Source organism: Nicotiana sylvestris, chromosome 12 (assembly GCF_000393655.2).
Source record: "Nicotiana sylvestris chromosome 12, ASM39365v2, whole genome shotgun sequence".
In the NCBI taxonomy this organism is placed as follows: Eukaryota; Viridiplantae; Streptophyta; class Magnoliopsida; order Solanales; family Solanaceae; genus Nicotiana; species Nicotiana sylvestris.
Window position 1 is genome coordinate 158,677,558 of NC_091068.1, and position 26,395 is coordinate 158,703,952.

Below are 26,395 nucleotides of genomic sequence, written 5' to 3' on the forward strand. Positions count from 1 at the left end.
CATAAATAGACAATTGGATTTATTATATATACACACACACACACACACACACATATATATATATATATATATATATATATATATATATATATATATATATATATATATATATACTTTTTATCCATAAAAATGGATAGAAATTGAATTTATACGCGATTTTAAGAATATGTGGATTAATTCAATACAAATGACTTATGACGTTAGATAAGCAAATAAAAGGTAGAGTAAATATCGAAACCAATAATGATAGTGAGTTTGGGATCGGTTGAAAGCTTAACAAGAAACGTGCATCCAACACTTATGAAGAACTTATGAACAAAAGCAAGAACTTTGAATAACTTTTAGAAACAGAGAGAACAGATGTATATTGCCTTGATATGTGTGTTACATAGTGTTTATTGAATAATATACTCCCTCTTTATATAGTAGAGGAGTTTTACCCTAAGTACAATCCTAAGAAAGATAAAAATCTTCTTTTTCGCTAATCACTAATATGTTGCTGATACGGGCCAAGATCTACGTCGTGAATCCAGTCAGGCACGGATATCACGGCCCTTCATTAATCGTGGGAGGTCATTTGGTAATGCTCTTCGATGTCTTGGAGCTCAGACCGGGTCTGGGGCATGGTCTCGATGGTTCTGAAAGTAGGTGTTGTGGTTGAGCCTCAGTATGAGAAGTTCCCAGCTTCCATTTCAATCTCATGCAATCATGTCCTTGCTTCGTTTGTCCCACTAAAAAATCGTGGTGGTTATTACCCCCAGTTTTACGCGTATACAGATAGTCTCCTCATTTCTCAGAGAGCAAGTTTGCCAAAATGATGAGAAGAGACATATGTTCTCCGATTCCTTCTCCTGTATGTTAAAACAGAAACGACGAAAAAGCTGAAACATCCCGTGAGTCGCGTCGTTCTGACTTCGGACACGTGTAAACCATCGGCTGGTTGCCTCCGAATGCAAAGCGATGCGAACTTTTTCTATAAAAACTTATGTAGCTTGTTCTTTTCCCACTTTCCGACCTAGCTTCTACCTTCGAACTTTCAAGTTATCGTCAAGTTTCTCCAAACCTCCATATCTTCATCCTTATTCTTCAAGTTTCATAATGATTTCCAGGTTTTTACCCAGATTTACTTCAAATCATTATACTTTGTTCTTCATCCTTCAAACTCGTTATTTCAAACATTAGTATTCTTTTTTTAAATTTTCAAACTTCTCCAGATAAAAATGGCTAAAACATCTAAATATGTTCCTCAACAAGTTGCCTCATCATCTTCTCAACCGACCGCCGGTACTGAAGCGGTTTCTCCTGAAGTTGTTGCCCGTGAAATGGCTGCTCCCAAGGTGGTTGCTGACAAACCATCCCCGAGGCTCCCTTGAAAATATTTATTCCCGGGGGCTACTCAACTGCAGATGACTTTAAGGTCAGGAAACCCTCATGCAAATAGGATTGGGGTGAAGGAGCATCAAGGTACATATGCTCTGTGTCTGAAGATATCCTTCCCGTTGTCCGAAAGGACTATAATTGGGAAGGTAAGGATGTAGTGGTCCCCAGGCCCCAGGACACCATTACTACCCACATGGAGGGGTACTTAAGTGTTTACACTTACCCCTTAACAATGGGTTCGGTGGACCCAGATATTTTGGGTTTTTGCAAGAGGTACGGGGTGTGCCTCAGGCAAATCCATCCGTCTCTATGGAGGATCGTGATACTCCTTAGTTACTTTGTGAACAAGACTGAGTCTCATAGGTTTACCATCAATCATCTATTCCATTTATACAATCCTCAAATTTTCCAATTGGGACTAATCAAGTTTACTCATCGGGCCAGCAAGGCCCTTTATTCTAGCATTGATGAAGATCGAGAGGGGGGCTGGCAGGGATGCTTCAATCAGCTGAAGACCAAATACTTGATGTCCCCCGAGCTCAAGCTATTCCCTGATAAGTGGAATATATCTCGTAAGTGCAGTCTCTTTTTAAGCGTCAATTTTATCTTCAATTTCTCTCTTCTCATTCATACTTGTGGTTGTGCAGCTATTGCCCGGGTTCCAAATACGGTTCCCCAGCTAAAGGAGTGGACCGAAGGCATCATCACACAGATGATGTACTCGGAGCGTGCATGGAGCAAGCTTTCGAAGGGCCGATGGGAGGCCCGTTCTCATGGTAAGGTCTTTCTCTGAATAGTTAACACCATGCTTCCAACATTCATCATACTGACTTTTCTTCCTCTTTTTTTTTGTAGGTTTGCCTATGACCACCGAACTTAGGCCTTTGGAAGGGGATGATGGCGTGTCATTGTCAGTTGATCTCTCTAGTACGGGACAACCCGGGGCTACAGTGGGGGAAAAGAAGAAGAAAAGAAAGGCTCCGGGCTCCCCGAGCTCCATGGTGAATCCAAAGAAAAGAGTGGCTCATAATCCCAAAAAGAGCTCTAGTTCTCGGGTGTTGGATTCCGATTCGTTTTTTTGGCTCAGAGAAGATCTCGAAGAAGAAGATATTTTATTTTCCATGGATCGACCCCTCCTGGGGAGTAGTCGACAGCCGAGAGGGACATTTGTGAGGCCGACCTCCCTCTGACTCGGGAGATTGATGTTGACACGGGGGCTGAGACCCCCTGGGATGTCGGCTCCACTATGAAGGAAGCGCCCTATGTAATAGAGATTACGGGGATGTCCATCTACACCGAGTCCATGCTCAAGGAGGCCCAAGAAGGAAAGAGAAAGTCTAATGAAGGGGTCCATGGCGCGGACGATCCCCTTCACTCCCTTTTTGATAGTGCGGACTCGTCCACTTTGGAAGATTTTTCCAGGCCGGTACTGGCCGGCCGAGTTCGAGCCTAAAATTGATCAATCAGTTCCTTGCTCCTAGTGTGGACCCCGGTCACAAGACATCATTTATTCTTACTGTCTCCGAGGATACTCGGGTTTTGTCTGCTCTCGTGGGAATAGCCAGTTATCTTCGATGCCTGGTGACCGAGGAGGACCAGGCAAAAATGAATGAAGTAAACGTGTCATACCTTTTCAATAAGGCAAAACAGGTGCTGAACCCGGGTAAGGCATCAGTACATCATTTGAACTTTACTTAGGTTTTGATATTTCTCATATTTTTCACCATTTTGCAGGACTCAGTACTTCATCATGAAAGCCTCCTCCGATATCATGTTGAGGTCAACCATCTCAAGCTTGAGCAAAAGGAGCAGTCTCAGAAAAGGGATACGTACAAGCTCCTCAGTGAGAAACAGGACGGGGTCATTAAGTACCTTCAGGCCGAACTGGATAGGGCTCAGAAAGAATCATCGGCCCTGAGGCTGGAGCATGCCGACTTGGTTAAAAAGGTAAATGTCTTTGAATTTAGGAACGAGGAACTAGTCGCTATGGTTAACGAAAAAACCTTGTAGGTCCAGCAAAAGATCGAACTGATTGACCAACTCCGAAAGGATATGTACGAGATCCAAGTCATGGCCAATAGGTGGAAGAGCAAGATGGATTTATTTTCCTTGAATAAGGAAACCGCCAGGCAAAATTATCTTCGATAAAGGTTCAACTTTGGGTGGAAAAGGAGAAAGCTGATATATGGGCTCAACTAAAGGAAAAACTCCGAGCATAACTGAGCTCAGTCACTGCAGAATGGGATGCCCTTGGTAAAGAGCTCGAAGTATAAAGGTCCAAGATGGATACAACATCTACCGATGTTGAAGAGATGGTGGCCCAATACAAAGCAGATGTCGAAGCAGCCGAGACCCGCCTGAAGACCAATGCCGATATGTAAGGTGGTCGTCTCGAAGAGAGACCCTCGAAGAGATCCATGCCCGAGGCTTTGACCTGTCGACCAAGATCAAGGAGGATAAAACCCTTGAGGCCGAGGCGAAGAAACTATCAGAGACCGAAGGTGCGGAGGGCTCCGAGGGTTCCGAAGGATCCGAAGGATCCAATGGTTCTAGCGACGAATCGGACTCCGGTGAAGATCTTGCATAAATGCCTCAGATTGTATTAGTTTTTTTGTTGTGTACATATTTTTTTCTCATTTCGAGACCATTTTTGTTGGGCCTTTGTAAAGATATTCTGAAATATATAAAATTTTCCCTTTTGGCATTCAAGCCTCTACTATATTAGTATTTTTTCATAATTTCTATTCTTACAAATATTTCTAATGCCTTAGCACATAATAAAATGTAGTAATAAGTAGTTTGTTTTTCGGAGGTCCGAACAAAACATGACCTCGATGCAATTTTTATTTGCTCAAAGCTTTGAAAACTCAGAGTGATCAAAAAATTTCCCAAGATGCTTAAGTGTTCTTACACGATGCATTTTCCGAGGGTAGCATTTTGGCAGGTTTTGAATTTTTATTGAAGGACTTATTTTTTGATTACAGGATTCAGACATCTCCGAGCCATTTTTTAGGGCAGTCGTAGGTTTAGGCACTAAGGCACTACCTAATAGGTTTTGTGCCTCCGGGATCTAATCGCCTGAATTGCCCGAACTTATTTCAGACGGTAGTCCCTAAGTGGGGGTAGCCCTTGGGCTCGGATAGGGGTAGCCATTGGACTTGATAGTCCCCGGATAGGGATAGCCTTCAGGCTCGATGCTTTAAGAGGCAAAAGTACGTAATAGCAAGGTGAAAACTCTCTTTCATTTTTGTGTAAAGTGCATGATTGAAAGCTTGTAAAAGCTTGTATTATGGCTAAGTTGGTCTATGCGGGCACGGTTCACTTGACCATTTAACCCTTACAGGAAATCCTAACCACCAAGCCTAGGTTGTTCAAGCACGAAGTTTCCTTCTTTCCTTGCTAAGAAGCTTAACCCGAGGGTGATGGCCCCCAGTATTCAAGGTCGATCTTGAGAGGGCCTGGATGTTGTTGATGCGACCATTGACTCCAATTTAAAATCGGTCTTCGAATCTAAGTTAGCACGATTTACTGTTGCCTTGTTAAAAACCTTGCCAGAAAACTCATTTGGGACAAAACTGGTTCAAGGGAAAAAGAGTGCAACGCGTGCTTTCAGACCTAATAGTCACATTCTCCTTTGGTTGTTGCCTATAAGTGTCAGTATGATTCATAATAATATAAAAAGTTAAATGAGATCGTACCTTAGCAGTAGTACCGCTTTAAGTTCAACGCGCTCCAGTTGTTCGGTAGTTATGCACCATTTCCTGCTTCGAGTTTGTACTAATCCCGATGACTCGATATGGTCCTTCCCAGTTTGGCCCCAACTTCCCTTCATTCGGGTTCTAGGTGTGCAGTGTTACTTTTCTTAACACCAAGTCCCTGATATTAAAGTGTTAGAGGTTGGATCTTCGATTGTAATACCTTTCTATCCGCCGTTTCTGGGCAGCCAACCGGACTAGGGTAGCCTCACGCCTTTCATCCAATAGTTACAGGCTCATGCTCATGGCCTCACCGTTTGATTCTTCAGTTGCATATCGGAACCTGAGGCTAGTTTCTACCACTTCGATCGGTATTAGTGCTTCAACACCGTAGACCAATAGGAATGGCCCCGGTACTAGATTAAAGTTGTATGGTATGCCCACAAGACTTTGGGCAGAATTTCCTTCCACTTCCCTTTAGCATCAGTCAACCTCTTTTTCAAGTTTTGGAGTATGGTCTTGTTTGTCGATTTTGTCTGTCCGTTTCCACTAGGGTGCGGAGAGTATATTTTTAATTTTGTGGTCTTCGAAAAACCTGTTTACCTTGTTGCCGATTAATTACTTACCATTATTTCACACAATCTCTGCAGGTATCATGAACCGGCATATTACATGGTCCCAAATGAATTCAATGACTTCTTTTTCCAGGACTTTCTCAAACGCTTGAGCTTCGACCCATTTAGAGAAATAATATGTCATAAATAGTATGAATTGAGCCTTACCAGGTGACCATGGTAGGGGACCGATGATGTCCATTCCCCATTTCGTGTACGGCTATGAGGACAAGACCGAAAGAAGTAGCTCTCCGGGTTGATGGATCATCAGTGCGTGTCTTTGGCAGCCATTGCACCTTCGTACAAAGTCCTTTGCATCTTTCTCTATGTCGATCCAGTAATAGTCGGCCCTGATTATTTTACGAACAAAAGATTCTACCCCTGAATGGTTTTTGCATGTGCCTTTGCGAACTTCTCTTAAAACATATTTTGTATCTCACGGTCCCAAGCATATGGTGAGTGGGCCATCGAATGTTCTTCTGAATAGAGTCCCTTCAGATAGGCTGAACATTGCCGCCTTCGTGTATATGACTCTCAGTTCTTTAGGATCCAAGGGCAACTTCCTAGTCTTCAAGTAGTCTATGTACTTATTTCTCCAATCCCAAGTTAAACTTGTTGAGTTTATTTCGGCATGGCCTTCTTACACTACCGATTTCATGAGTTGTACGACCGTTCTTGAGATGAATTCATCATCATTAACCGATGACCCCAAGTTAGCCAGAGCATCAGCCTCACTATTTTGATCTTGGTGTACGTGTTGTAGGGTCCATTTCTTGAATTGATGTAGTGTTACCTGCAATTTGTCTAAATACCTTCGCATTCATTCCTCCTTTAATTCTAACGTCCCATTGACTTGATTTACCACAAAGAGGGAATCGCACTTAGCTTTGACCACCTCAGCCCCAAGGATTTTAGCCAATTCGAGACTTGCAATCATGGCCTCATACTCGGCCATATTGTTAGTCAATTTTATCATTCGAATAGACTGCCTAACTACGTTTCTCATAGGCGGTTTCAACATATGTTGAGTTCGGACCCCTTTGCATTCAAAGCAACATCCGTAAAGAGGGTCCAGATTCCCGAGGAGGTCCTCGAGGTTAACAACAATTCCCTTTCAACTTCGGGTATCAAGTCCGGTGTAAAGTCGACCATGACATCTGCCAAAATTTGTGATTTGATGGCAGTTCAGGGTCGATATTCGATACCATACTCGCTAATTTCTACGGCTCATTCGGCCAACCGACCGGAGAGCTCAGATTTGTGCATAATGTTCCTTAGCGGATAAGAGGTTACGTCACATATATGGTAGTATTAAAAGTACAGTTTCAACTTTCTAGAGGCACTTAGCAAAGCGAGCGTCAATATTTTGAGGTGAGGATACCTTGGTTCGGCCTCGCCTAGAGTTCTACTAACATAATAAATAGGAAATTGCATACCTTGCTCTTCCGGACTAGGACTCCACTTACTGCCACTTTGGATACTGCCAAATAAATGTACAGTTGTTCATCCGCCTTCAGAGTATGGAGTATGGGTGGATTCGGAAAGTACCGTTTGAGTTATCCCATGGCTATCTGGAACTCCGAGATCCAAGAGAAGTTATTTTTTTCCTTCAATAGTAAGAAGAACGATGGTTTTGTCTGAGGATCTCGATATTAACTGGCCCATGGCGGCTATACGTCTGGTTAGCCTCTGAACATCCTTAACACTATCCACCACGGTGATGTCTTCTATGGCTTTGATTTTATCGGGATTATCGATCCCTCGGTTGGATACCATGAACCCGAGAAATTTTCCACATCCGGCCCCAAATGCTTATTTTTCTGGGTTGAGCTTCATATTGTATCTTCTCAATATGTCGAAGGTTTCCTATAAATGTTTCAAATGGTCCAATGCTTATAGGGACTTAACTAGCATGTCGTCAATATAAACCTCCATTGATTTTTCTATTTGTTCTTCGAACATCCGGTTTACTAGACGTTGATAAGTGGCACCGTCTTTAGTCCGAACGACATTACATTGTAATAGCAGGTGCCAAACTTAGTGATAAAGGAAATCTTTTCTTGATCGCCCAGGTCCATCCAGATCTAGTTATACCCGGAGTAGGCGTCGAGAAAATTGAGTATCTCGTGATCGGCTGTTGCATCGATCATACGATGGATGTTAGGCAAAGGAAAAGAGTTCTTAAGGAATGCTTTGTTCAATTCTTTATAATCTACGCATACTGTTAATTTATTTTCCTTTTTAGGTACTACCACTATGTTAGCTAACCAGTTTGGGTAATTAACTTCCCAAATATAACCTATTTTAAGGAGTTTAGATACCTCGTCTTTGATGAATGCATGCTTGACCTTGGACTGTGGTCTCCTCATCTGTTTAACCGGGTGGAACTTCAGATCCAAACTCAGCTTGTGAGTGGTTATCTCCGATGGGATCCCTATGATATAAAGATTGGACTAAGTGAAATAATTTATGTTAGCTATAAGGAATTTAATGAGTTTTTTCCTGAGCTCGGGGGTTAACCCCGTGCCTAGGCATACCTTCCGATCAGGTAAGTGTTCGATCAAGATGACTTGCTCCAGCTCCTCGACTGTTGACTTGCTGGCATCGGAATTATTAGGAGCGATTAGCGACCTGGGGACTCCGTAGTCGTGATCCTCGCCTGCTCCTTATTTCTCCAGTTCGGTCGGGACCTGTGTCGGTGATTGCTATTTGGTTTCTTCATCGACTGCAAACATTTCTTTTATGAATGGTTGCTCTCTGTAGACCGTCTTTATTACTCCTAGAGCAGGGAATTTTAGCGTCTGGTGTAGGGTCGAAGGTACTGCTCTCATGTTGTGAATCCAAGGCCTTACGAATAAGGCGTTATACATTATGTCTCCCTCGATCACATAGAACAAGGTATCTTGAATTTTCCCGGCGGTATTTATTGGCAGATTTATTTCTCCTTTGGTAGTTTTGCATTCCATGTTCAATCCGTTTAAAATATGGACTGCTGGCACTATTCGGTCTTGTAGACCCAACTATTCTACGACCCTCGATCTAATGATGGTTCCTGAGCTACATGTATCAATCAACACACGTTTAAATCAAGATTTATTTATAAGTACAGATATTACCAGTACATCACTATGCGGTTGTACGATGTCTTTAGCGTCCTCATCGTTGAATGAAATGGTTCCCTCAGTGATATAATCTTGGGTCCATTTTTCCCATGTGATAAACACCTTGGTGCGCTTTAGCATTGGTCCCTAGGGATGTCGACTCTGCCAATGATCATGTTAATGACGTGCTAAGGTTCCTCATATTCAGTTTGTTTGTTGGAGTCCCTATTCCTGAAGTATTTTTTAGCTCGATCACTTAAGAATTCCTGGAGATGTTCGTTATTGAATAACCGGGCCACTTCTTCTCTTAACTATCGGCAGTCCTTGGTTCTATGGCCATGAGTGCCATAATATTTACACATTAAGTTAGGGTCTCTCTAGGTAGGGTTAGACTGCAATGGTCGAGGCCACTTGGTGTCTTTGATGCGCCCGATAGCAGATATGATGCTGGCAGCATCGACATTGAAGTTGTATTCTGATAATCTTGGTGCCTCCCTGGCCCCGAGTGGCCTATCGAAACCGTACTTGCTCATGAGTCCCCAGTTACTATTGCCTCAATCGTTCCTTTTTTCGTTTCTCGCAGGGATCCACTACCCTTTAGATATCCAGTATACAGTTGATACTGGTCTCTTTTCGGTCTTGGTTCATGATCGACGACTCTCTTAGTCCTTTTATTAGTTCTGACGGGATGAAAGGACCCGGAAGGGGCCCCGAGATAATCATCCTCGATTCTAATTTTTGATTGGTACCTATTATGGACATCGTCCCAAGTTATCACTGGGTATTCTATGAAATCCTATTTCAATTGTTGTGAGGCCAAGGAACTTCGGGGGTTGACTCCTTGAGTGAATGCTTGAATGGCCCAATCGTTTGCAACCGGAGGCAGATCCATTCATTCCAGTTGAAACCTCAACACGAATTCCCTGAGAATTTTGTTACCTCTTTGTTTTAATTTGAAAAGGTCCGAATTTCTGGTCTCGACCTTAATGGCCCCGATGCCTGCTTTTACAAAGGCATCTGCAAGTATAGCAAACGAGTCAATAGAATTAGGGGGTAAGTTTTGATACCAAATCATTGCCCCTTTTGACAGGGTTTCCCCAAACCTTTTCAGCAAAACCTACTCAATTTCGTCATCTTGTAAGTCGTTTCCCTTTATAGCAGATGTGTAGGAGGTCACGTGTTCGTTTGGATCCCTGGTTCTATTATACTTCGTAATTTCAGACATACAGAACTTCTTTGGGATTGGCTTCAGTGCTGCGCTCGGGGAAAAGGCTTTTGGACAAATTTCTTGTAGTCTAGGCCTTTCAATATCTGGGGCGCTTCTGGGATTTATTATGAGTTATAGATCTCCACTTTTTTTTCGTTGGCCTCAATTTTCTTCTCCGCTGATTCTATCCGCTTTGTTAGTTCCTCAAGCATCTTTATTATTTCGGGGTTGGTCCCGGGATCAGCTTAACCTGGCCTTTCCGTGACTTACTCATTTCTTCGGGTGTTTTCTTGGGATAGTTTGTGCTCAACTCTACTGGGGGCACGACTTTGGTTCTACAGCTGAGCTATCATCTCCTGTTGGGCTTGTGACATTTCAAAGATCAACCGCAGATTGATATTATCACCTTCGCCTTCGGGCATACCTCGAGCTGTTGATCGGGCTCCTCCGTGAACGTTGTTCTCAGGGTCAGTCGGCAGATTGGCATCGATGGCCACATGTAAGTTGGCATCGATTGGGTTTGCAATTGAGACCCCGTTGGTGTCAGCATGGGGCATCTCGTTGCTAGGTACTATATTTTTGTTTTTGCCATGGTGGCCAGATTCACCAACGTTCAAGTGAGCAGATTTAGAGTTTGACATTCTTAGATAGAACTGAAATTGAAATCTCAAAGGACAAGTGTAAAATATAGTGTGTTATGAAAATTTGTATCAAACTACCACTACTATCCTTAGCCCCACAGTGGGCGCCAAAATGTTACCTTTAAAATGATAACAATTGAATTTATACACGGTTTTAAGGATATATGGGTAATTCAATACAAATAATTTATGACGTTAGATAAGAAAATAAAAGATTGAGCAAATAGCCAAACCAATAATGATAGTGAGTCTGGGCAAAGTTAAAATCTTAACAAGAAACCTACCTTCAGTTCTGAACCAACACTTATGAAGAACTTATGAATAGAAGCAAAAACTTTGAATATATTTTAGAAACAGAGAGAAAATATGTATATTGTTGTGGTAACGTGTTACAGAGTATTTATTAAATAATAAACTCTCTCTTTATATAGTAGAGGAGTTTTACCCTAAGTACAATCCTAAGAAAGGTAAAAATCTTCATTTTTGCTAATCACTGATATGTTGTTGATACAGGTCAAGATCTACGTCATGATATCTGGTCGGGCACAAATATCAGGGCCCTTCATTAATCGTGTGAGGTCGTTTGGTAATGCTCTCTGAGTCTCGGAGATTGGACCAGGTCTGAGGCATGGTCTCGATGGTTCCGAAAGCAGGTGTTGTGTTCAGGCCATAGTATGAGAAATTCCTAGCTTCGATTCCGATCTCATGTAATCATGTCCTTGCTTCATTTTCCCCACCAAAAAATCGGGGTGCTTATTCCATAAATTAGTTTACAACCTTCAAAACATCATACTTATATGTATCATATTATTTTTAGTTTAAAACATCTACAAAATACCTTCCAAAACAGCCTCATACGTCAAGCACCTTAATTTTTATCGTCAATCATTTGTTTTTCATCTTTTCTTCTTCAATCAACTTAATTAACACCTAAAAAGCTTTAAAACAGCAGCCACAACATTATCAAATTATTTCTCACAATTTTCAGCCACCACAAATTATATATTTAGCCACAAAATAGTCCAACCAAAAAGACAACCATATCCCATGTTCCTTCAAGTGCATCTTATGGGTTTTCACTCAAAAAATACAACAAACACAAGCATAACCTTAGGCACAATTAATAAGATGTTATACATACCTTGTAAAGTAGCTACAACTCAAAACCCTATCTCAACTTAGCCCACAATATCCCTCAATCACACCACACCTCCATAGAAGCATTCTCTTGTAGTCTTTAACACCTTTGATGATGATTTGAGTTGATTTTCCTTGAGTTTGGTTCTTGGGATCTTGTGATATGTTAGGGAGGGTTTTGGAGTTTTTGAGAGTGTTTTTGTGTGAGTAACATCTGTATTGTTAACGAGATACAAAGGGATAAGACCACCACCTCAATTCTCCAAGCAGGTGGGTAAGCTGCCTGCTTGGCAGCTTGAGTAGTGCAACTTCAGACACTTGTATCTCTCTACTCTGATATCGTATTGATAAACAGTTTACATACTTAGAAACTAGACACATAGGGCTTTAATTCCATATAAATATATCCATGTAACTCATATATTGGGAGAAAACTGCGTCGCAACCTGGCCTATAAAACTACCAGTTTCTCCGAAGTGCGGCGACGTGACTTGGCGACCCTACTTTATAAATTCATATTTCTCTACCCCCATGTCGTATTAATAAATGGTTTATATTGTTGGAAACTAGGTTCCAATATCTTCATTTTGGTATATAATATGTCCTAAAATGACCTTATATAATACATAAAATGTATTGCTCAAAACGCTTTATTACAAGGCAAATCCTTAGTCCGTTTTTCCGCAACTTAAATCCGATTTTTCCCAAACTTTATATTTCATATCCAAACATCATATATAGTCATATCATAACTTTAAACATATTTAAATCATGATTAACAAGTCTAATATTCATCTTAACTTACTTAAGACTTCAGTAAACCTTTCTTATCCATGTAGAAGGATTCGTCCTTTTTGAGTTTACATTAGATAATTCTATAATGATAGTGACGTGTGAAGTACGGGGTGTAAAAATATTAAATCACTTTATATACTTTTAAAGAAGATCTCATTTCTGAGCTTACATCAATTGACTTACGACATACTTTCACGTACAAAAATATGGGGTGTAACATCATTTCCCCCTTTGGAACATTCACCCTCGAATTTTGACTGATGTGCTTATCAGTCTCATAACCTATAGCTATCATGAATACTTTAATATTGTCCTTACCATCTAGGCAATTGTTCTATGAATGAATTCAAAGACCAGGGCATTACTCCCTTTAGGCCTCTTCTCACATCACGACTTGTGATCGGAATTCTTCCAATCCCGTAACTTTGACTACCTTCTGTGATGCAGCATGTATGACTCTGTCCATTTATGTGCGGATCTTCTCTCTCTCTCTCTTTTTTCTTCAGCTTTTTGCAAATCTCTTCGCCTTACTTTGTGAACATATAAAGAACTATGACAAGATGTCCCTCGGAGCATATATAGGTGTACTGAAGTTCTTTGCTTAGTACTTTGCCGAACTTACAATTGTTGCTATATTTTGTTTCCTAGCCTTGGTTATATGTCCTTATGGATTTAGTGCATCTAAGTAGGTCATACCGTACTATAACACTTACTTAGGTTTACTATTATCGAGGTGTGCTGCACAACTCTAGGTTACTTTCTCTCTGCTTATCCCATAACCTGCTAGCGCAACCCTGCCACATTAGGAACACATAATCGACCCCGATATCTGAGGACTCCATCTAATGTAATCTCACATGGTGTCTTCTCCTTTTGAGGGGTTGTATCTCTATAATGATCTAGCACAGGATCTTTATACTGGCATTCCTTCACTTCAGTTACTAAAGAGGATAACCCGGTACCACCTGAATCTAATAATCGAATTCCAAGATTAGCTAGTTGATAAATATCACAAGCTATCTCACTCTTCTCTGGCTATAAATATGATAGGCTACCCATAGATCTACGGCTGAGGGCGTCGACTACTACATTCGCCTTCCTTAGATTGTATAAAATATCAACATCATAGAATTTCACTAGCTCCAACCATCACCTCTAACATAATACATTGTCACTGTGGCTCACGTCTTATTGGGGAACATCTTAAGTGATTTTCCTGATCCACTTAGGGGTGGTACTATACTTCAATAACCGTACTTCATATCATCCCAACGTGATTCATCTTATGAGGGTATTCTAATACCGTGCCATCCATGAAATCCCTTCTCTTTAAATCATTACTCAATCGAAGGCCCAAACGCCATCCTTTTATTATCACAATTACACCCTTATTCTATTACCAGGGCAGCATTTCATCTCTTCTAATTGCTCCCATTCTTAGACTCCTCTGAGTTCATTCAAACTATACTGAGATTTCTATAGCTTATGGAAACCATCAGCTCTCTTGTTTTGATGGGCTTAATCTCAAGGCCTTACCTATCCTTGTCACCTTCTCACTTACCTTTTCACACCTTTACTCCTATCTACTTAAAACCTTGTCGCTATACGATACTTTAGCGTGCGACCTACACATATCGATTCATACTACTCAAAACCTTCCTTTACTTGGTATTCATAGATTTCCTTTCGTACCTTCTCAGTTGTCTTTAAATGTAAGCAATAGCTTTTCTGGGTTGTTCTGCCACTTGTTGCATGAATACTTGGCTCATCTTAGTGCCCTCATATGTTGGAATTCCATGCAACCCATATGATCTTGAATATCACCTTTTGATTTTTTTCTTCTTCCCATTCATTAGCCACCATAGGTGCCACTTTCTTATAGAGTGCATACAATGTTGTTGTGATATTGTTGTTACAAGACCATTTCTTCTTTATGTCACTATGCTTAAGTTGAAGCATACTTCCTTATTTCCTCTACTAGTCTTAACTTACCTCTCGCACTGGCTCCTTATGTATCAAGTACTCATTTGCACTTATTTATCAATAACATTTTGTGCTGGAACCCTTACTTCCTCTCCTCGGTGTTGTGCTTGCATAATGTTCTGGAGTGGTATCATATCTGTAGGATCTGAATAGATGCAATCTCATTCCTTTCACCTTTTTACCGTATTCTTTCTTTACTATTCCATAGTTACATCTTAATCTTTGGAGTCTTTTCATATCTTCATGGACTCTTACTCACCTTGCGGTAACCCTCCTGTACCAAGGATAATTGAATTCCTTACTCACGAGGGTGACACCTAGTGTAACTGGCATACTTAGTCCCTTAAGCTTAACTTTGCTTACAGTGGTCTCTTTAGGGAAGCATCTTCCTGAATGACCTTTAAAGGTTATTCTTCTGTTGTCCATTCTATTATCGTCAGAATATGATCTCTGAAATTCTCTTGATGCCGACTATTATCAAATCATTCGGTCCCTAATTCATGTTCAGCTTATCTTGTTGACTATCCCATACTGATTTCTATTATTTCGGGGGTCTAACTTTTCCTTATGGTAATCACGTTGGAGTCACCAACTCATTTTTTTTGAAATGGGGATATGAATTTATGGCTTATACTCTTTTATTGCCTCAAGGCCTGTCACATCTTGTCTTTTCCTTCACTCGACTATAGACTTTGTCACTGTGTCATATTTTGATTTACCATTATCATCCATTTATCACATCTTACTTGTAATATTTCATTCACTCTCTTTTTATTCTCGGTCTAATATTTTTGTCTAACACTTCATTCTAAAAACTTCAACAAAATATTCTTTCACTTTAGCTCCCCTTACTTCATCTCACTGGCTCTTTGGAATGCCTAACATTATCCCTTCTTTTTTTACTCGGGGCTGGAGTTATACTAAGGTAAATATTTATCCCTTCTAGGATCCCACTGCCTATCTTCTGAAGTTTCTAAATATTCTAGTATTCATATCTGATTATACTATTCTAGAGTTCACCATCTGGGTGTCTCACAGGGAGATCTATTACCACATTTGCACTATTCTTCAGAAATATCAATTAATGCTAAAAATCCATCCAAAATTTTGGGTTACTCTAACTCCAACTTGATCCTGATATCCCATCTTTCTCTTAAACTATATTCGTCAGCTCCCATAGGGCATAATTGAGATGGGAATGGCTAATTGTATATATCTTCGTTTCTGTCGAAAGTAACTAAGAATGCTTATATTTCTCTGCTTGAATTGTAAATATTGTTAATCTTCATTAACTAGGTACCTCGTACCCTTCTTCACCTTGCTTCTTTTACTTGCTGAAACTTGTGTCTACCGTTCGATTCTTTTATTCCTTTTTACCATAGGAGTGGATAGATATTCTTGCATTAGGGCTCATTATCTAGAAGCTTACACATCTTAGTACACACATGATCTGCTGAAGACCTCACATTTACTCATCATAAGTATGATGCAAAATCGAGTTCCTCTGACTCAACTCTTCCATAGCCACCTTCAATCTCTTACCAGTTGTCTTTCTAAATGTAGATATCATTGTATTATGAATAAAATAGAATTTAGGAGTTTGAATTCTTACAACTGAGCTCTACCACACGATCTAAAGTAAGAAGAAAGAGTGACAGTCTTAAATGCCCTGTAGCCTCCTGCTTATAAGTGTGGTGCACAACACACCCATAAACAAGGCTCTACTAGACATGGCTTGTAGACTCCCTAGGAAAGAACTGCTCTAATACAACTTTTATCACGACCCAAACTGAAAGGCCACGACGGGTATCGGTACCTTACTCAACCGAGTACCAATATAACATATCTTTCTTATCGTACTATCATTGGTAAATGGGCCAAAAGGCCATCATGAGATAATCAGAATAGAACATAAGGGAAGACATGCGGGCATGAAATGCATGACAGGCATGAAACGTAGTAGTATTCAACTCAAATCATCATCAAAGTTGTTAAAGAACCAAATTCAAGGAAACTCAAGGGATGATTTGAGTTGAACAACTTTCGTTGAGCTAAGCCTAGTAGGAGGACTGTCAACCTGTCTTTCAAGACATGCGGGCATGAAACGCAGTGTCCCCGACAAAAATGACGTCAGTACAAATAATGTACCGAGTATGTAAGAGATGAAAAGTAGTATATAAAAGACATGAAAGAAATATGGAGTAAGTACTCAACCTGTAAGTCTGAGTAGCTCTGTGAATCATAAAGCATTTATAAAGTCGTGCATGTAAATGTCATATCGTGCATAAGTATATGCGTACATAACATCATCAAACCTCAGAGGGAAACCCATCATATCATCTTGGCCTCTGTGGGCAAAATCATCAATGTACACCAACTGATCAGGTGGTGGTATATAACGCCATAACCTTTTCCAATACCCCATATACATATACTATATGCGTATATAATGTCATCTGCTCATGAGTCAATATAATGTATAAATAAATGCAATGCATAACGAAGTAAGTCAATAAGATCTCTCAAAATGTCATGAGACCCATGAACATACGATATGATAGTAGGACATATGGAAAATCAAGAACATAGGCAACCCTAGTACTTCTAAGAATAGAATCATTTGTGAAGCTTACGTGCTTGCTCGTTTCGTTGTATCATATGGATGATGCCAAAAGGAAAGAAGGGATAGCCTTAACATATATGTATGATATCTTCCTTATTACTCAACCAAGCTCGACACAATGTCTTGCATCTACAACAAGTGAAATAACATTGTCGTTAACATATAATGTCGTACCATCATATTTGGCTAGTCGTATGGCTTAAGGAAAATCGGGAAAAAACTCCCCTATTTTTAATACATCCCAAATACCACTAAGGGTCATCAAAATCCCAACAACAACAACTATAACCAACAATAGCAACAACAACAATATAATCCAATATGAGTTTCTCCGATTAACTTAACAATCATATTGAGCGGCAAGCTCATTTTTACTCATAATAAAATATGAATTGAATCCAACTCTTACTCCATAAATTATTTTACAACCTTCAGAACATCATACTTATATGTACCATATTATTTCTAGTTTAAAACATCCACAAAATACCTTCCAAAACAGCCCCATACGTCAAACACCTTAATTTTTATCGGCAATCACTTGCTTTTCATCTTTTCTTATTCAATCAACTTAATTAACACCTAAAAAAAGCTTAACAACAGCAGCCATAACATTATCAAATTATTTCTCACAATTTATAGCCACCACAAATCATATATTTAGCCACAAAATAGTCCAACCAAAAAGACAACCATATCTCATGTTCCTTCAAGTGCATCTTATGGTTTTTCACTCAAAAAATACAACAAACACAAGATTAAACTTAGGCACAATCAATATAATGCTACAACTTGAAACCCTATCTCAACTTAGCCCACAATAGCCCTCAATCACACCACACCACCATAGTTCTTGTAGTTTTTAACACATTTGATGATGATTTGAGTTGATTTTCCTTAAGTTTGGTTCTTGGGATCTTGGGATATGTTAGGGAGGGTTTTGGAGTTGTTGAGAGTGTTTTGGTGTAAGTAACATCTGTATTGTTAACGAGATATAACGGGATAAGACCACCGCCTCAATTCTCCAACCAGGTGGGTAAGCTGCCTGCTTGGCAGCTTGAGCAGTGCCACTTCGGACACTTGTATCTCTATTCTGATATCGTATTGATAAACAATTTACATATTTGGAACTAGACACATAGGGCTTTAATTCCATATAAAGATCTCCATGTAACTCATATATTGGGAGAAAATTGCGTCGCAACTTGGCCTATAAAACTGCCAGTTTTTCTGAAGTGCGGCGACGTGACTTGGCGACCCTACTTTATAAATTTATATTTCTCTACCCCCATGTCGTATGAATAAATGGTTTAGATTGTTGGAAACTAGGTTCCAAGATCTTCATTTTGGTATATAATGTCCCAAAATGACCTTATATAATACATGAAATGTATTGCCCAAAACGCTTTATTACAAGGCAAATCCTTAGTTGGTTTTTCTGCAACTTAAATCCGATTTTTCCCAAACTTTATATTTCATATCCAAACATCATATATAGTCATATCATGACTTTAAACTTATTTAAATCATGATTAACAAGTCTCATATTCATCTTAACTTACTTAAGACTTCAGTAAACCTTTCTTATCCTTGTAGAAGGATTTCGTCCTTTTTGAGTTTACATTAGATAATCCTATAATGACAGTGACGTGTGAAGTATGGGATGTAACAACATTAAATCACTTTATATAATTTCAAATAAGATCTCATTTTTAAGCTTACATCAATTGACTTACGACATAGTTTCACGTACAAAAACCTGGGGTATAACATAAATTATACACAAGATTGTCTACGGACAAAAGTACATTTGATGTAGGCAATCTCTAAATAATTTCAATGTACCATTATTTTATTCATTGAATAACAAGTTTTGCATTATTATCCGCGGTGAGCTAATCTTCGTTGCTGCCATAGTACTTGTCTTTTTTATTTTTAACATGACTTCTTTACTGTTAGTTTTTTTTTTTCAAACATGCTAAGACCCCTAAGAGATGATGTCTTTAGTGGTGGATCTATCAAAAACAGTTTTTTTTATCTTTTTGAGGTAGGAATAAGATCTGCGTACACACAATTCTCTAAAATTTGACAGTAAAAATATATTGGGTACGTTATTATTGTTGTTGTGTACTAATCTTTGCATATGTTTGTTATTGCAGATCTAAAGGAGTGAATTGGGGTTTAAATTAATAGTCCTAAATTGTCTCGAGCATTGCAATAGGGAATAGGTAGTTGAACAAACTCTACCAAACGGCAGCACTAGGCAGCCACATTTGACATTTGGCGGACTCCTATCTCATTAAACTCGTAAATAGCCCAGTTATTGCAAAAAATTGATAGAAATGTTACAAATACGAGTCTCAATTGAAATCAATCATATTTCACCGTAAAAATTGTACAGACTAGCTAGTTTTCGGACCGGTTATTCAAAAATAGCTAGTGTTTGTAAAGTCATTAAAAATTAATTACTATTTTACTGCAACAGGGACCGATCCAGCATAATATACTAGAGATCGGTGCACCTGTGCATGAACTTCCAGCATATTATGCTACAACTCCAACACACGGAAAGTTCCAACATAGTATACTGGAGATTGGAGCACATGTGTATGAACTTCCAGCATATTATACTGGACCGGTATATTATACTGGAACTCCAGTATATTATGCTGGAGTTCCAGTATACTTATGTTGGAGCATTTTCCAGATTTTGAACAATGTTTTTGTTCAGATTTATCTTTACATGAAAAGTGGCTAAATTTCGATAACTTTTAAAATTGTGGCTATTTTTGAATGATTACTTATAAATCTGGCTAGTTTTAAATTTTTCCCTATTTCACGTCGAACATGCACAAAGATCTCATTGTTTTACATAGAAATTAAAAAAAAAAATCTTTATTTTAGTGATCACAAGCTCATGAGAATGAGATTCATCAATTTAAAAGACATTACCTTTCATTGAAGATGTCAATCTACTACCTAAAATTTTCGCGTAAATGAAATGCTTAATTGCATCCAATTTGATATCTTCCTATACAATCTTGTAAATATATAATTTTGCAATGGGCAAAAGCTTTATTATTAATTCTCATTTCAAAAGATTGTAAGAATTCGCTTTCCAGGAAACGTCATGCCAATGATATTGCCAAGATTCTTTTGTCGGGATACTTATACCACAGTACAAGTATTAATTATTTGGGATTCATATTTTCTTCAGGTTAAATCCGTCTTCACAATTATTTATCTGATTTAATTTTTTTAGTGTATCTCAAAAAGAATAATTTATTTTTATATTCATAAATAATTAAATTTTTAATTTCTTATTTACTCTTTATGAGATTATTTATGACTTAGATTAGACCACAAATTTTAAAAACAAATCAAACTGCACCACATAAATTCGGACAGAGGAAGTAGTTAACGGAGAATTCGGACAGAGGAAGTAGTTAACGGAGAATCTGATCAAATTTTTTTTTTTCTTTCTGATCCCTTTAAAGTAGTTGCATTTTATTGAATAAAGTAATACTCTAACAAAGAGGTCATAAAATGCATGTTTCATTTAGAGGAACAATATGAATATTACAGGAAGAGTACTAGAGAGCAGAAGGAATTGGAGTGATTCCTTCAGTAGGTAATTATATAGACTCAAAATAGCAGCTATTGAAAACGTGGACGAAAAATATTAAATATACAACTTGAGTTAATTAATACTATATATTTAAAGAAAGCAAGGTCCAAGACAAAGTGTTTTTGCACTTTTCTTCAACCAGGTGAATCTTTTCTGTCTGCTTATTGACATCCATTGTTTCAATGGAAGTGTTAGGTTTTGCATCCTGCATATATGCACATAAAAAGAGAAATAATTAGAGTAAATTAGCTAAGAAACTTGGGCTAAAGACATTCTTAAAATAAAATGCATGCAAAACACAAATATCCGTAGGAAGTATAAGTACTGACATATAATTTTTTCTTTTTTTACGTAATAATGTTCGGACCAACTTACACATACACCGACTATTTAATTCAATATATATTATTTTCCGCAAGTACAAATATCAAATAACCCTGCCACCAAGAGTTCTGGTATCAATAGAAGCGAATCTAGAATATTGAATTTGATGGATTCAATATTTAAGTTTTCACTACTGAATTCATTTCATTTCTGCCATTATGGATTCAAAACCTGGTATATCTTCAAACTGTAATTTATTGACTTGCACATACATATTATACTCCGTAAAAAAATATTAAGTTCAGCTAAACCGGCGGGTAGCAGATTATATCTGCCTCTGTCACCAGCGGCTAAGGAAGAGTGTTATTTACGGGTTCGGATGAACTCAGTAACTTTTTACTTATACCCTGTATTTGTATTAGAAAATCTATTAAATATATATAAATAGTTAATGATGAACCTAACTAATGAGCAATGGGTTCGATTGTAAATTCCGAACCCATAAACTTTAAATCTTAATTCTGCCTCTGCCCGTGACTATTAGGATGCTCGTGTTAAGAATGTGTAATATAGCTATGTTCCCTGTAGGAAGGCGACCCCTCAACACTGTGATTTAATTAGTTATGACATCACTTTAGCACTAGTACTATGTTTTAATGTTAGGTATACTTGCATGGTTTGAAGTAATGTCCAATACCACATACACTTTTTGGCTTTGAGGTGCAAACATATACCACGACACTTTTTAAGCAATTATTATTGAAAGCCCAATTTCATACCAATAGTTGAGTATGCGAATAAAATCTCACATTAGCAGTTAAAAAATAAGGAAGCGATTTTCTTAATGGGGTAAAATCTGTTGAGAAAAACCGTGCAAGTTTGGTCTCTTAGAGAGTATCTTTGGATGATTGAGGCTAATTCTGTCAGTGCTTAAATCCGTTCTATTATGACATGATAAAAGAGAATCGAGTCACCTACCATTTGATGAAGTTATTGAGATGTGGTATAGCTTCCTCAAGTAGTAGTCTTGTATTTGGGGAAGGGCACCCTACCACTCTCAATATAGAAAACATCTTGAACAAGGATTTCATAGTGTCGTTTCACCTCTTCTGCTGTTTTTCCTCCAACTGCTTTGGCAACATTGGACCAACGATCACAAGTGTCTTTGTCATACACAGCCAATGCCTTCTCAAATGCCTTGTTCTGTTTTGCTGTCCAAGAACCAGAGCCATGTTGTGAGGACATTGAGCTCATATTCGATCTCTATTTGCTAATTACAAGATATTTGAAGGCAATTTGTTGAAAGGAAGAGCTAACAAGAAGAAGAGAATAAGCAGAGGAGAGTACTTAAGCTTTGAGCTGTTTTGTGAAAAAAGAGGTGGCAAAGAGCTGTTTATATAGGGAGTGAAAGGGGTTGTTTTGGGCAGAGGCAATCCAGGATTTTAAGGTTGCGGATGTATTTTTACATCAACCAAAATCTGCTATATATAGGGTGTCACTACTAATATATCATTATTTTTTAAGTATATGTATATACTTAAAAAAATATACATAAAAAATATTGTCGAACTTTCTGGGTGTCAGTCATAGGCGAAGCTACATTAGGGTAAGGATGGTCAATTGACCACCCTTCGTCGGAAAATAATACTAGGTATATAAGTAAAATATTAGGTTTTAGAGGTATATAACATATATTGAACATTCTTTGTCATGAATTTGTTTTACTTTTTTTAAGTTTGAATACTCTAAAAAAAATTCTGGCTTCGCTACTGGTGTCAGTAACCTCTAAATGCCTCTACTTTAGGGTGTGGTGCAGTCATCATTAAGTGAAAACTATGAAAAAACAGAATTTGAATTCTAACAAAGACAAAAACACGCTAGATGATTTTTTTCTGTATGCTCAAACATTGATGAGTTACATGGTATATACTTGTCGTCATGGAAAATAACTGCAAATATCTCAATATATAATCAAAGTGCGTATAAGTTGATCGAACACTATTGTTACACACAGAAGGGGAAGGGGGGGGGGGGGAGCCCAAAAAGTTGTTGCAATAATATTTTGATGATTTGTTTTCTTAGGAACCACAAGAGGAGCAAGAAAGAACATTCACATAACCATGAGTATGAAGAATCAGTATCCTCCCAACTAAGGTTTTCAGTTACACCTCTTCATTTCAAAAAATCTCTCTCTATTAAATTCGAGTAATAGTACGATTATTTGCTCAAATATTAGATTTGTTTCTAATAGTGTAATAGCAGCCACATAACAGGGTGAAGTTAGAGGCACAACTAGAATTTAAAGTTTATGACTAGTCAATTTAAGTTAAAAGGTTCAAAAAATTAATAATTTGTATATACTCAATAAATTTATTAAGACAAATATATGATTTTGAATTAAAGCTACTGAGTTCGGCCGAACTCGTAACATGTATTCTAGCTCCGCCCCTGGATAGAGCTAATGCGATGCTTGTGGTTCGGAAGAACCAAGCTGCTTTGGACTAATATCTATACTTATGTTTAAAAGTCCACCTAATAAATATGAGTAATTTATCTAGAATCAGTAAGCCGCCTTTTTCTAGAATTTTAAACTCATAAATTCAAAATTCTAGTTACTACATATAAACTACAATGTAGTCTAAACCTATTGACCTTTACTTCTCCCCTGTCTCAAATTACCTGTCATTATTTTTTTGTACACGCATTTTAAGAAAAATTAATTAGGATGAGATTTTGATTACTTTACCCCTATTCATGTCTTAATATTTAATCTTTCTTCATTGATATTTGACATAGTTATTCATAATTGAGGTGTTTGTGGTCTTTAAGGACAGTTATTACTAAGGGTAAAATGGAAAAAAAATAATTAGTTTTGTCTTGAACAATGAGACATGGAATAGTAATTAAGCTTGATTAGTCTTTTTCATCCACATATAGCATATGAATAACCTTAACCTATTGGGACTTGTTCACATGGTTGGTTTATGGGGGATTGCGTAATAACTTTATAAATAGTAATCAGATGAATTAGGTAAGTTAGTCCCTTTAGGCATAAGCAGACCACTTGTCCAAAAATATCTGCACAAAAACCTCACACACACACACACACACACACACACATATATATATATATATATATATATATATATATATATATATATAATTTGATACATCAATCCAGAATCATTATCATCTGTTTTATATATTCCAAAAATATTGACTCGCAAAAATGAGATGGGACCCGAATTCACTCGCTGTACGTTCAGCAGGAGCTTTCACGAGATCGCCACAATGCTAGATACAGAGTACTTCAGTCTGAGAAGCAGATTGCCTAAAGATATCGCGTTTCGCGAAGCCAAAATTTTTATTAAGGGTTAAAAATATAAAGAAATAAACATATAAAAGATACTCCGGTGAGTCAATATTGGATATATATATATAAATTACCTAATTAAATTGTATAATTTTCAATGAATGGGTATCAATTGATACCCCTTGAATACATGTACCTCCATATCACTAGCCTTCATGAATAATATGCCTTATCCTACTATTGAGGAAAGGGTGTGGAAATAGTTACACTTCTATCTCCTTAATTAGACCTCAAAGTTTGAGAATAAAAATTTATTTGGTTCGAATACTTTTTAAATATTTAGCATTGAACTCATTATATTTTTAAATTTATGGGTTCAAACTTATCTTTTGTTGTAATTTTAATTTTTTTATATATAGTTAAATTTATACTTTGTATCGAAAATATTGGATTCTGATAAACTCGGCATTCAAACTCTACATCCACCCTTGCATACAGATTAATCGGATCGAGATGATCAAAGAAAAAAAAGCTACTAATAGCTATCTGTCTGACCATGCAAGAGTGATGATCTTTGAGTACCTATTTTGTGATATGTACTTAAATTGAAAATAACATTTCAAGATTGTAAAGCTGCCCAAGTCCTGGCTGTCCGTACAATAATTGTATAATGTTATCCTGAACCAATGCCGGCTCTAACTACATAGGGGTAAGGCAAGTGCCTTAGGCCCCCCATTTTGGGGCCCCATTTTTTAGGAGTAATTTTATAGGTTTTTTAAAAAACAATAATATATGTATATAATACTTTTATACTTTTTATATAAAAAGAAAGAAAAACTTTAAATATATTAATAAATTAAAACTTACAATAGTAGAAAATATAGTTGTCACTCTAATTTAATTGGATAACTTTACTTTTTATTCTTCCAAGTAATTGATCATACTCAACCCCAACATTTCAATTCTTCTCTATACAATTCATATCATTCTTGTTCTTTCTTTCATTACAGAGACGTATCTTACTTCTTCTTCTTCCTTTCTTTATGATTTATGTTCATCTTCTTAATTCTTTTTACTAGATTCAGTCAACAACTAGATATTTTGGAATTGGAATCAAGGACTCAAAGTCTTCAAATTTCTTGATTCAGTTAGTTATCGGGTAATATTATTCTAACTTTCTAGTATTATTTTTATTTGTTATTTATTATTTTATTAATTCTAATTTGTACATATTGTTTAATTTTTTTTAGAATATAAATATGTCAACAAGAAAATATGCATCTGGTTATACAAAAATCTAAAAGAAAAGAAAAACTTGAAAATTTTGAATTTTTATTGGGCATGACTATTTGGTATGATGTATTATTTGCTGTTAATTTAGTTACCAAAAGTTTACAATCAAAAGATATGCTTATTGATGTTGCCATATATCAACTAAGAGGTCTAATTTCTTTTCTTTTTTTGAAAAATATAAAGAAGAAGGATTTACAAATGCCATGATTTGAGCTAAGAAAATTGCATTTGAGATGAATATAGAACCTGAATTTCGTAATAAACGTGTAATACATAGAAAGAAACAATTTGATAGGAATGTTGATAATGAAATCACAAAGTCTCCCGAAAAATCTTTTAGAGTTGATTACTTCTTATATATAGTAGATTAAGCCATTTTTTCACTTCAAAATAGATTTGAACAGTTTGAAGTATATGAAAGTATCTTTGGTTTTTTATTTAATGGTAAAAAATTGAGATCATTAGATGATGAGAAATTGAAGAAATATTGTCTTAACTTTGAAGGTTCCTTAAAACACAACAATCACTCAGATATTGATGGTTTAGACTTATTTTCCGAATTGAAAGTGTTAAGAGAAATACTAGAAATAGAAGATAATACTCTAATTGATATACTCAATCAAATAAAAAGACTTGATTCTTTTCCAAATGCTTATATTGC

The 26,395-nt window shown here is 37.4% G+C and overlaps 1 long non-coding RNA gene across 1 annotated transcript; it reads right to left on the reverse strand.

Moving 5' to 3' along the window:
• Positions 1-20,715: 20,715 nt before the first annotated feature.
• LOC138884200 (uncharacterized) lies at positions 20,716-22,574 on the reverse strand. Its single transcript, XR_011404378.1, has 2 exons — positions 22,107-22,574; positions 20,716-21,009 (listed from the first exon to the last, which is right to left on the reverse strand). It is a non-coding gene; the product is annotated as an uncharacterized lncRNA (long non-coding RNA).
• Positions 22,575-26,395: the final 3,821 nt, after the last annotated feature.